Below are 10,941 nucleotides of genomic sequence, written 5' to 3'. Positions count from 1 at the left end.
GCAAACTAAGGATAGTAGCTACATCACAGAATTATAGTCATAAAAGCTGCCTTTCAATAAGAGCCACTATTTGTATCTGAATATTCTGATAAAAGTGTTGTTAGTATTACATGTAACACTTTCACACCTCAGATCAAAGGAGCTGACCGGGCTACATTTCGTATGTAGCACAGCTAGCCAGGCTACATACGAAATGTAGACCGGGCTACAACTGGGCAGTGATTATATAGATGTTGATGCCAAAACCAATTGTGGGGATCGATTAACACTCACATGATCAGGATATACGACTTGGATTTTGCTATAAAACCACTCAAATGGTGAGCGTTTTGTTATCCTCGCCATTCTACAAGTTGAAAAACGTTGGGTTAAGGTAAAATCAGTGCTATAGCTTATTCATCAATCGTTTCAGCACATTTTGAAATACAGACATACCCCCATCATTAATTATGCACGGAGTAACCACTCTACAAGAAAGCTTACCAGTCTAGGCCTTTAGTGAACTGCGTAGTTTTTCCATAAACGATTCAGTAGCACTGATTAAAACATTAAACTTGCGTAACGGAAATTCTCAGTGATATCTCTAGGATATGTCCGTTTATCATAACCAAATGTAACCAGAACGTTCTAGCTGCTGACCCAAAATAGAAAATTTTAGGTATGCAAATAAATTAAGTGGCTGCACTCGTATTGGCTTGGGTGATTGATCACCCTGTACAGGCTATCAGCCTAATAAGTGTTACATATTAGCTGTAACATGGGCATTAGGGCTTTGCCTGCTATGTATGCCCTCTGCCCTCAGGCAGTTAGGCATACATATCAGGCAAAGCCCTCATGCCCATGTTATAATTATTACATGTAGCTTGAAGTAGAAACCATACAAGGAGTCACTTTAAGCCAGTTGTGTTCTTGAAGTAGTTTATTGGGAACCAAATGGAAAGATGGTTAAATGAGGTCAATCATTAAAATAATTCATATAAACACAACTAGCTTACTACTACACAAGCTCATAGTAACTATCCTCAGATAGTAACCACATTCACATAGTAGCTGTATACTATTGTGTTGAATGGTATAGAAGTCACAACTATTCACTGGGAACATACAGGTATGGTTTTTGTGTTATACTACCATACTATTGTACTGGATTAGTATGTAACAATACTCACATCTATGATAGCATTGATATCAATACTGTTGTCCACTATAAGACTTCTGAGTGTGGTCTGGTCACTTCTCCTAATAGCATTCCTCAGTCTCTCCTTCTCATCCTACAACAAATATGTACCATTGCTCACACATGTATCACATGACCTTCACCACACTCACTAATTTCACAAATAATAAACTAGTTTCACAACACCTCTATACCAACCCTACATGTACCTGTATAGTACAATAGGAAATGTATATGGCGTACACGTTGTGATCATTTGTAATTTTGAAACTGGGAAGAGTCCTACACAGGACTACAAGTACATATTGAAGCCTATGATATGTAGGAGTGCTAGTAGTGGAATAGTGGAAATGAAGAATTTGGTAGTTGCTACAGTAAATCATTCTTAACTGACACTACAGTAGGTTGTGTCATAACAATTCTGTACTAGTGTATATTACTGTGACAACTGGACTGTCTGTGGATGATAAAATTTCTTCAAAAATTTTCTTGAAACTATTAGACTATCTACAGACATGTACACACAATAAATTATATTACTCACATAAGTTGGTTCCCTTCCTCTCCCACGTTGAGCCATACCAGCACTACTACTATAGTAGTAATAAAACATGTCATAATGTGTGCTCTATACAACATTATAATGTACACACATGTTCAGACCACAACACAATCATTAACAACACAAACTGAATTACTCATACTCAATCATTATTATGACACACATACATACACATCTAATGGTAGGTGTGTGTACACCAGTGGTTCAGGTCACCTGGGTCACATTCAAGTCATCCAGGTCTCACCCACTTTATAGAATATTCAGGTCTGACTCAGATTGGATCACATGTGAAATGTGTTAATTAGTTTGATGATGTGTTAACCCTTTAAGGACCACTGCCATAATATTACGTCCAGGTGTATAGGATGTAAACAAAAGGCTGTAACTCAACAGTAATTAAAGCTATGAGCTTGAAATAAAAGTCATTATTTTCGCCACCAATTCTGTTGTTCATTTCCATTTTCTGTTTCCAGTTCCATGCATTGTTTCCAATTGCCCCATTCAAGGTCTTCAGGACACATCAGACACCGTCTGTCTGTCTGTCCAGCCAAATCAAATTAAAATCAATAAACAAACAAATGTGTCAACATAACAAGGGGGTGTCACATATGCTGTAGGTAAGTCTGTTATTGTGGTCAAAGATTGACTGGCCAAAGTACCACTTAGACTTGTGACTTGTACCCATACCCTGAGTATTATCTGTTACTTGATGACAACTACTAAGTTTTATGTACTTATCAATCATGAGTCAAACTTGTGTCTTTGATCACTGACTTGGTATAAATCTAGCAGGATTGACTTGCAAATTTTATAACATTCACACATCAATCTACATGTATCATACCAACTGGCTTATACCCAGCTTTTAATAAATATACAGTACACATGAGTAATAGGCCTGGCCATAGTTACAGTGTTATTTTGATCGTGGAAACTATGATCAACCAACGATTTGGTAGAGTTTAAACTGCTACACAGGGATTGGAGACCGGTTGTTGATGACACCTCTAGGTACCATCACAATCCAGTTTGTTTCCATATATGGAAAGTTATTTGAAGCTGTATACAGAATCGCATGTAGCGACATTACAAGATGGTGGTAGTGTTCCCACTTGAGGGCTGAGCTTTGTACAGAGTACAAGGAGATGTACAATGAGTGAGCCAGCACCAAAGTGTGCACAGTTAGACAATGAAGGGACCCTAAGGCACCATAGATCAAGCCAAGGAAGGAGACTGGCAGTGACGCATGGTGATGGTGAAGTTGGCTGAGTCTTCATTGTGGTCCTTCTCTTCTTTGATGGTGGTGAACTTGTCTCTACCTTGACCTCAATTAGTGTAGCTGGAGCTGTTACATGTTGAATCACACATGTCAATTACATAACCATTATTTTGTATGATGTTCAGCAGATTTTTGTAATCTTGCCATTTCAAATATGCATGTGTGGATTTTAAAACAGCCATGCGAGCTGTTTGAACAAAGTGATGTATTTCTGGTGAGATGTAAAATTCTGTTATGATGGTTTTACAACAAAAATCTTCAGCTCTGGATGGCATGAACTCAACCGTGATATTTTAAAAGTACATGTACATATTGAAAATAGCCATTGGGATTGCACACCTAATAAAACTTACTGGTTTTAGCAGAATTCCGCATATCTACCAACATGGTAAGGCCAAAAACGCATGAGAAAACCACTAAAAGTTGGATTAGCAAACATGATGTCTGTTTATATAGGCCTACAGAAACTAGAACAAAGTCATTATACACTGAGTTACTCATGCAACATTATTCTCGAAGCAGCTCTCCTTAACTTTACTGAATGGCCTGCTCTAGGGCAACAACTCTTCATACAATTCCCTCGAATTACTGAAGCAATATTCATGTACACAATGTTCCAGACCATTTTTTGTATTTAGACTAATTAGTTTAAGGTGGATTCCCATAGTGTTTGTAACGGGTGAATCCCACAATACATTATGCATTGGGAAAAATACAAAACGGGGTCAGAAACTGTGCCGGGTCCATGTATCTAAAACCATGAAAATAAGGTGGAGTATTCCTTAGAGGCATGTGAGTAATTAGCAGACCGTTTTGGTGGGTACCACTATTAATGTTGTGGGTGCTTCAAAAATACACGAACATCACTGTGTGTTTTTATACCATTTTAAGTAGTTAACGTATTTTTGGGGGCATGTCCCCTTCAATATTAATGTATTGATTATCAACCAAATAAATTCAATGCGATGCATATTAAAAACAGCAAGATTACAAAAAAAATCACTGAAAAACCACTGTAAAGCAATTCATTTCAAACGCTGTTACATAATTATGGACTATCACGGAATTCAGTTCCATGCTCCATCAGCAGCTAATAAGCTCCTGACTAGAACTACAGAAAAAAAGAAAATCCTAGGTAGAAAACCAGGCCTTAAATTAACATGCAGTGAGGACAAAATCCACACAAATAGCACAATGTCTGCACATAACGAGTTTTGAGCAGACACACATTTCCTTGCAAAACCAATAGTGGTACCATAACAGTTGATGTGTACATGTTTGTTTGTAGTGCTAACAATAACTGTCACTTGGTTGCTAGGAGATACTACATTTTCCCAACCCAAGGATTTACAGGTAGGTATAAACAGTGGACCCGGGGACCAAGGACCCGGGACCAGGGGACCCACGAAGATACAACTTTTTTTGGAATTTTATACAGTTCACAATATTCTATACTTGTACTAGGTACCTCTGCAAGTAGTCTTGCATAGCCAATCCACTTTTACCCTACTCGCGGCGTCTCACATCCACTTAGATATTATAAGCGCCTCTGATATGGTGTCTGAAGCCGACTGCATTTATAGGCTACTTGTGAGACCACTTGCCCACTGCACAATTAGCATACTAGTCTATTATGTTGCCTAGCTACTAAAGTTAGAAATATTGTGAAAATGCACTATTTTGTATGAGGTCCCGTTATAGAGTTCACTCCCAGGATGAAACTTGCCAGCTACAAGGCTTAGCTAGTAATTGTCATTTCCCTGGAATAATTGTTTACACAATGCTAGGTGACATAATAGACTAGTATGCTCATTGTGCAGCTGGTGAGTGGCCAATAAATGCTGTCAGTTTTAGACACCTTTTCAGAGGTCCTTATAATTAATTTCTAGCTAATTGGTATAAACATTGTGTGAGACATTGTGACAAGGAAAAGTGGATTAGCCATATGAGAGTACATGTAGAGGTGACTAGTACAAGTACAGAATATTGTGAAGTACCAAAAATAGTTGGATCTTTGTGGGTCCCTGGATCACCTGGTCCCATGTCCTTGGTCCCCTGGTCCACTGTTTATACCTACACAGGATTTACCAATTCCACCTCCCCTTTGTACTGCTATCACCAGCAGCTGTAATGACCACAGCTTGGTGATATGTTGCAGCATAGATAATATATGTCATATGATTAATTGGAAACTCCCGTATTATTTACATAGTGATGTCATGGGCCATCCTCGTTTTGCTGTGCGTAAACTTTATGGCCTCAACAGGTGGAAGATTTCACTGAAATTGTAACCAGCAAATTAGTGTTTGTTGTTTACAGCTGGGTTAGTTACCATCTACACTAATTAAAGGTTGGACTGGGTAAGGACGCTGGAGAGTAGTAAACAACAGCGTAAGAAAATTTAGGTTCAAAGGTGAAATATGGTGGATCGAAACGATTGCACAAATTTCCTGAAAAAACATATAAAGTGCAGTGTTGTTTCTTTGCTGCTGTTTACATCACTTGTAGCAGGTAGAATGTAGTAGGCTAGCTAGATATTCACTGCCAGTGTTGGGCAAATTACTTTGTAAAAGTAACTAGTTACATATTACATGCAACTGAACTATTTAGTTACAGTTATTAATACCATACCTGTTTCACTGCCCATACAAAAGTCTCAATAGTAGCAGTGAAATTTATCCTGTATTTCACTGGTAGCAGTGAAAAAGTTGTAATTGCAATTTCATTGGCTAGAATTTATGCTAACAATGTAGTGCCTATTAGTGTTTACGCGTGTTCATAGCAACGCTAATGCACAGCATGCGTATATGCAGCGAATATGGTATTAACTGGGAATAGCATGGGTATAGCATTGAAATTTTGGGATAAATACCACTCTTGTTGTATTGAAAATGGTAAATTTCACTCGGCTTCGCCTCGTGAAATTTATCCCCATTTCCAATACAGCACTCGTGGTATTTATCCCAAATTTCACTGCTACCCATGCTATTACTAGTACATATTACTCATAAAATAAAGTAACTATAATAATATTACATATTATTACACAGCCATAAGCTGTCACATGTGAAACTACCACTTTATCACATGACATGATTGCGTTGTTGGACAATGTACAAATCTTGGTTATAAGTAAGAAGCTGGTGAATAAACTTCATTCAGTAGGCGTCGTTACTTCGTTGTGGCTAGGCATTACTCAGAGGATAACTAATGAGATTAGTAACTTCGTTACTTGTAGTAATAATATTACGTAATATTAGACTCGTTACAGTAACTATATTACTTAGGTAACGCGTTACATTTGTAAGTAAAGTAACTTAAGTTATATTACCCATTTTTATAGCGTACTTCATTATATTTCTTAGTCACCACAAAAATAATAATATTGCATAAAGCGTTACTTATGTAACGCATTACTCCCCAACACTGTGAATCACTGCTTTGCTGTATATTTCCACTGTTTCGACAAAACTTCCCAATATCCACAGACACGCTGTGTTTTTGTTCAGTACACAATGCAACACAATAAACAATGTAAAAGGAATATCCACACCTTCAAACTGGCCTTCAAACAAGCCAGAGAAAGCTAAACAGTCACTCAGTACATTTCCTAATGGGTCATTCCATACCAAATTACAAAAAAAAATCCGGACCCCTTTTGATTTTCGTGAAATTTGGCACAAACATGGACCCTTTCAAGAAACTTTCTTACACCAAAATTTGGCTCATTTTATTTGTCTCCCTTTAAGTTATGACCGCTCAAAGTTTCTGCTGAAAATTTTATGAAGCTTACATGTCTTCAATAAAATAGCCATAACTTTGCTTGTGATTCACGTAGAACCTTCTGGATTAGAATTTTGAAATCCTTATTAAATTCCCTTTCAGGTGATATATAATAGTTTATAAGTGCTCAAAGGAAAAGGTCAAACCACAAAAATGTAGCCTTTTCCTTTGATCTTCATTTTCAAAAATAAGTATTCTTTAATTAAATTTATTTTTGGTTTAAATGTTGCTCTAATACCCATCATTCATCACTGTGAGTTTAAAGTTGGGACCAATAGTAGATCATGAGTTATAAGTGTTAATGTGTAGCCTTGTAATCACAGCTGTTTGTATGGTTCAAGTATGCAAAGATGCAATACCAATTGCAAGTAACTTTATATAATACCACGTCACAATCATTAATACATTGTTGTTTTGTAAGTAATGTTAATTTGTTTATGTTTTGTAAGAAAACCCAGTAAAAGCTTATACTTAAATACATATATTCAAGTAATTTACCCCTGATCAAGCTTGTATATATTGTTTCTGATTATGACGCCAAGTCTATTATACAGTAGTGAAATATTGAACTTGATGACATTTTCACTAGCTACAGTAACTGCTACTGCTACTGTTAGCATTTTATGCTGATTGTTGATATGCAAGTACGTATTTTGATACACAAATGTAGCTATAGTGAAAACTGTCTAAGCCAGTCAGGGCCAATTTTTTTGGCCTTAATATTCAGGTGGCTATTTACATTGTTTGATATGTATAAATGTCTTACTAGAACAATTTAATGTTGGCCCTTAATAGAAAGGCGGCCTTTCGTTACAGGTGGCCACTAAGACAAGTTCCACTGTAATTTGATACACTTACAAATAAAACATGATGTTATGTAGCTGCATTCTTTGTTCTTAACACAGGCATGAATGTTTTAATATTGTAATCTACTAGAGATTTTCTAAAAAGTAGTAATGAATGACTGATGCAGTATTAGCAGTCTTTTCAACTTATACCTTAAAAAATTCAATTGTGTACTGATATCAATGCATCAGATTTCATTGCATATCAAAGTTACATGTGAATGATTGTAGAGACTGTCATGCAATATGCACCACTTTCAGTCTCAAGTTTTATCTGATTTAACTTTAAAGTTAATTGCCTTGACCCTTTCTTTAATTGATTGTTAATGTATTTCGCTTAAAGCTATAGATATGTATCAGTGTGCAATTGCTGTAGTGAACCTTTCTACAATGTAATTTCTATGGAACATTTCTATGATTCTAATTATAGAAGAGCTATATACATTGCTATTTTTATCATGATACAGTTGATGTATGGAGTTAAAGTCAGGTACCTTAGGGCCAAAATTTCTGGGCCTTAATGTGCAGGTAGCTGCTTAATACATTTGCATAAGTGTATAGCAACAATTTAAAATTGGCCCTTATGGAGTGGTGGCCTTTCTATACAGGTGGTAACTTTCCACTCTATTCCATCAAATTTCTGACGAGTAAGTGGTTTTAAAAGTGTACATTTTTCCAGCAGAGGCATTGTTTATAGGTACAAACATATAAAGTTGGCCTTTAAGTGGTCAGTAGTAGGCTTGCTCTTTCAAAGTATGATTCAAAAGTGATAGATATACAGTGTAACATACCTTAGCGGCTACCTTAAAGGCCACCTTTTTATAAGAGCCAACTTAAAATAGGATATTTCTACTCTAGTGCAACTATATGAAGCAGCTATCTAGGTATTAATACCAAGAAGCTTTGGATATCACTAAGACATGGCATTTCAATTCCACTTAACATGTACATATGTATGAATAACTGTCGTTTACATCCATTATACACACATATAAGATTGGAAACTATCATCATAATCTGTGGCTGAATATTACTATGATACAGTAAGTAAAATTGAAAGAATAGATTGGAATATCATTAGTTGTACAGTAAATCCTTTATAAATATAACTACCCCTATAATAAGACCACCTTGTTATAGTGGCCACCTCTATTTTATAGGACACTGAACTTACAGCAAAAACATAATCAGTGATTCCTTTATTAGGCAGCCTTATTATTGCTCCAACTTTCTTAGCTTTAAAAGTGGCTCTGTTAATATGGTTTCACTGTAGTGAGCCCTTGTCAATACTATTTTAATGCATAAATGATATTTAACATACCAATTACAATATAATGCTACTTGCAATTGGTATTAGAAATTACACTGTAAAAATACCATACAAACAGCAGTGATTACAAGGCTACACATTAACACTTATAACTCCTGATCTACTATTGGTCCCAACTTTAAACGCACAGTGGTGAATGATGGGTATTAGAGCAACATGTAAACCAAAAATAAATTTAATTAAAGAATATATATTTTTGAAAATGAAGATCAAAGGAAAAAGCTACATTTTTGTGGTTTGACCTTTTCCTTTGAGCAATTATAAAATATTATATATCACCTGAAAGAGAATTTAATAAAGATTTCACAAATCTAAACTAGAAATTTCAACATCAATCACAAGCAAAGTTATGGTCATTTTATTGAAGATGTGTAAGCAAAATAAAATTTTCAGCAGAAACTTTGAGTGGTCATAACTTAAAGGGAGACCTATGAAATGAGCTAAATTTTGGTGTGAGAAAGTTTCTTGATAGGGTCCATGTTTGTGCCAAATTTCATGAAAATCGAAAGGGGTCCGGATTTTTTTTTGTTGATTTGGTATGGAATGACCCTAATGTATCAGCACACCATAACTAGGATAGGAAAATAATTTAACAGACGTTTCCTATCCATTAGGAACACATACATTATCTATGGTTACAGCTATATATGTGGTTGTATTAACTTCAAACTGTCAATGGAAACTCCCTATTCCAATTCCAGCAGTGTAAAGTGCTCCTCTAGCTCATGTCTGTACAATTTGACTCTATGTCTGTACATTTGTGAATATGTAAGGACATTTGTCCTTGGCACCTTAAAAATTAAATGAAGGTCTGGAACACAAACCCCCAAAACACACCATTGTGATGAAGGAAACTCACTGCGATTACGTATGCTTGTTGCCATTTGAGACATAGAGTTAACAGAAGTTTGAGAGCGACTAAAGGAGAAATTGTCCTTAGTGTCTCTGCCCATAGATACTCTACCTGGCAAGGGGGTGTCACTCCAATAGACACCGTAGTACAATCTGCGACCACGGTCGAAATCAATTTTCGATTTTGACCGTTGATTTTCACTGAAAATTTGTCTTGACTATTGATTAATTTTCACTGTATTATTGTGCACTACTTACTCGCCGGCGAAGCTTTGACCGTGCTGGGAAAACTTGACCATTGTTCTTTGTGAAAAATTGGCCTTGTTCATTGACCTTTAGTTTTACTTTTGACCGTGGTCGCAGATCGCAGTACCTATTGGAGTGACACCCCCTTGCCTGCAGTTCTAAGGCCACGCTGACAGCGATAGTTCCCAAAAGAAAGGAATTTCACCTTCGCTGTAGCGCTTATTAATTCCTACTGTACAAATACAATAATTAATATCACCCATTTACAATACAGCCAAACAGCTTAAGAAAACTGAAAGCGAGCGATTAAAAGCCGAGTTAAAATCAGTGGTTGGGTTTGGTTGGCCTGGCCGAGCGCGGTATAACGCCCTTCCCGCCTACAAATATTTCAGTTGAGTGGAGGACAAAGTGACCTCTCACTAATAATTTTTTCTATTGTTCCTGAGCAATGACATTTCCCCCGAAGGGGTGGGGCACGATATTGATTTGTTCATTGCCACAAATACCACACAAATACAACAAACACTTACCGTGTATACTGAAATAGAACACTTGAGTGGAGATCGCAAGGTAGTCTTTTCCGCCTAATTCACGCCCTTTATTTCACGTGATCAGTAATTGAATATTAATATCACAAGAGTGGGCGAGAGACAAATGATATACACACGGGAATTGCGTGGACTTCGCTTCGCTGCTACAAGGTATCAGAAAGTAACCTGCGATAGCAACTTGTAACAGTCTTTATGATTTAGATACAGAAGTATTAGCAAAAACTCGAAGCCGGTAAAAACACTCCATGAAATATTCCATTATTCTTTATTCTTCCACTATCCTCCGGCTATTCTTGCATACTGTACGTGCTCAGTA

The 10,941-nt window shown here is 36.6% G+C and overlaps 1 long non-coding RNA gene across 1 annotated transcript; it reads right to left on the bottom strand.

Moving 5' to 3' along the window:
• Positions 1-1,169: 1,169 nt before the first annotated feature.
• LOC136243514 (uncharacterized) lies at positions 1,170-10,775 on the bottom strand. Its single transcript, XR_010694887.1, has 3 exons — positions 10,605-10,775; positions 1,722-1,770; positions 1,170-1,271 (listed from the first exon to the last, which is right to left on the bottom strand). It is a non-coding gene; the product is annotated as an uncharacterized lncRNA (long non-coding RNA).
• Between the last annotated feature and the right edge of the window lie 166 nt (positions 10,776-10,941).

This window comes from Dysidea avara, chromosome 2 (genome assembly GCF_963678975.1).
Source record: "Dysidea avara chromosome 2, odDysAvar1.4, whole genome shotgun sequence".
In the NCBI taxonomy this organism is placed as follows: Eukaryota; Metazoa; Porifera; class Demospongiae; order Dictyoceratida; family Dysideidae; genus Dysidea; species Dysidea avara.
Note: the sequence above shows the minus strand (reverse complement) of the source record. Positions and strands in the feature narration are given on the sequence as shown.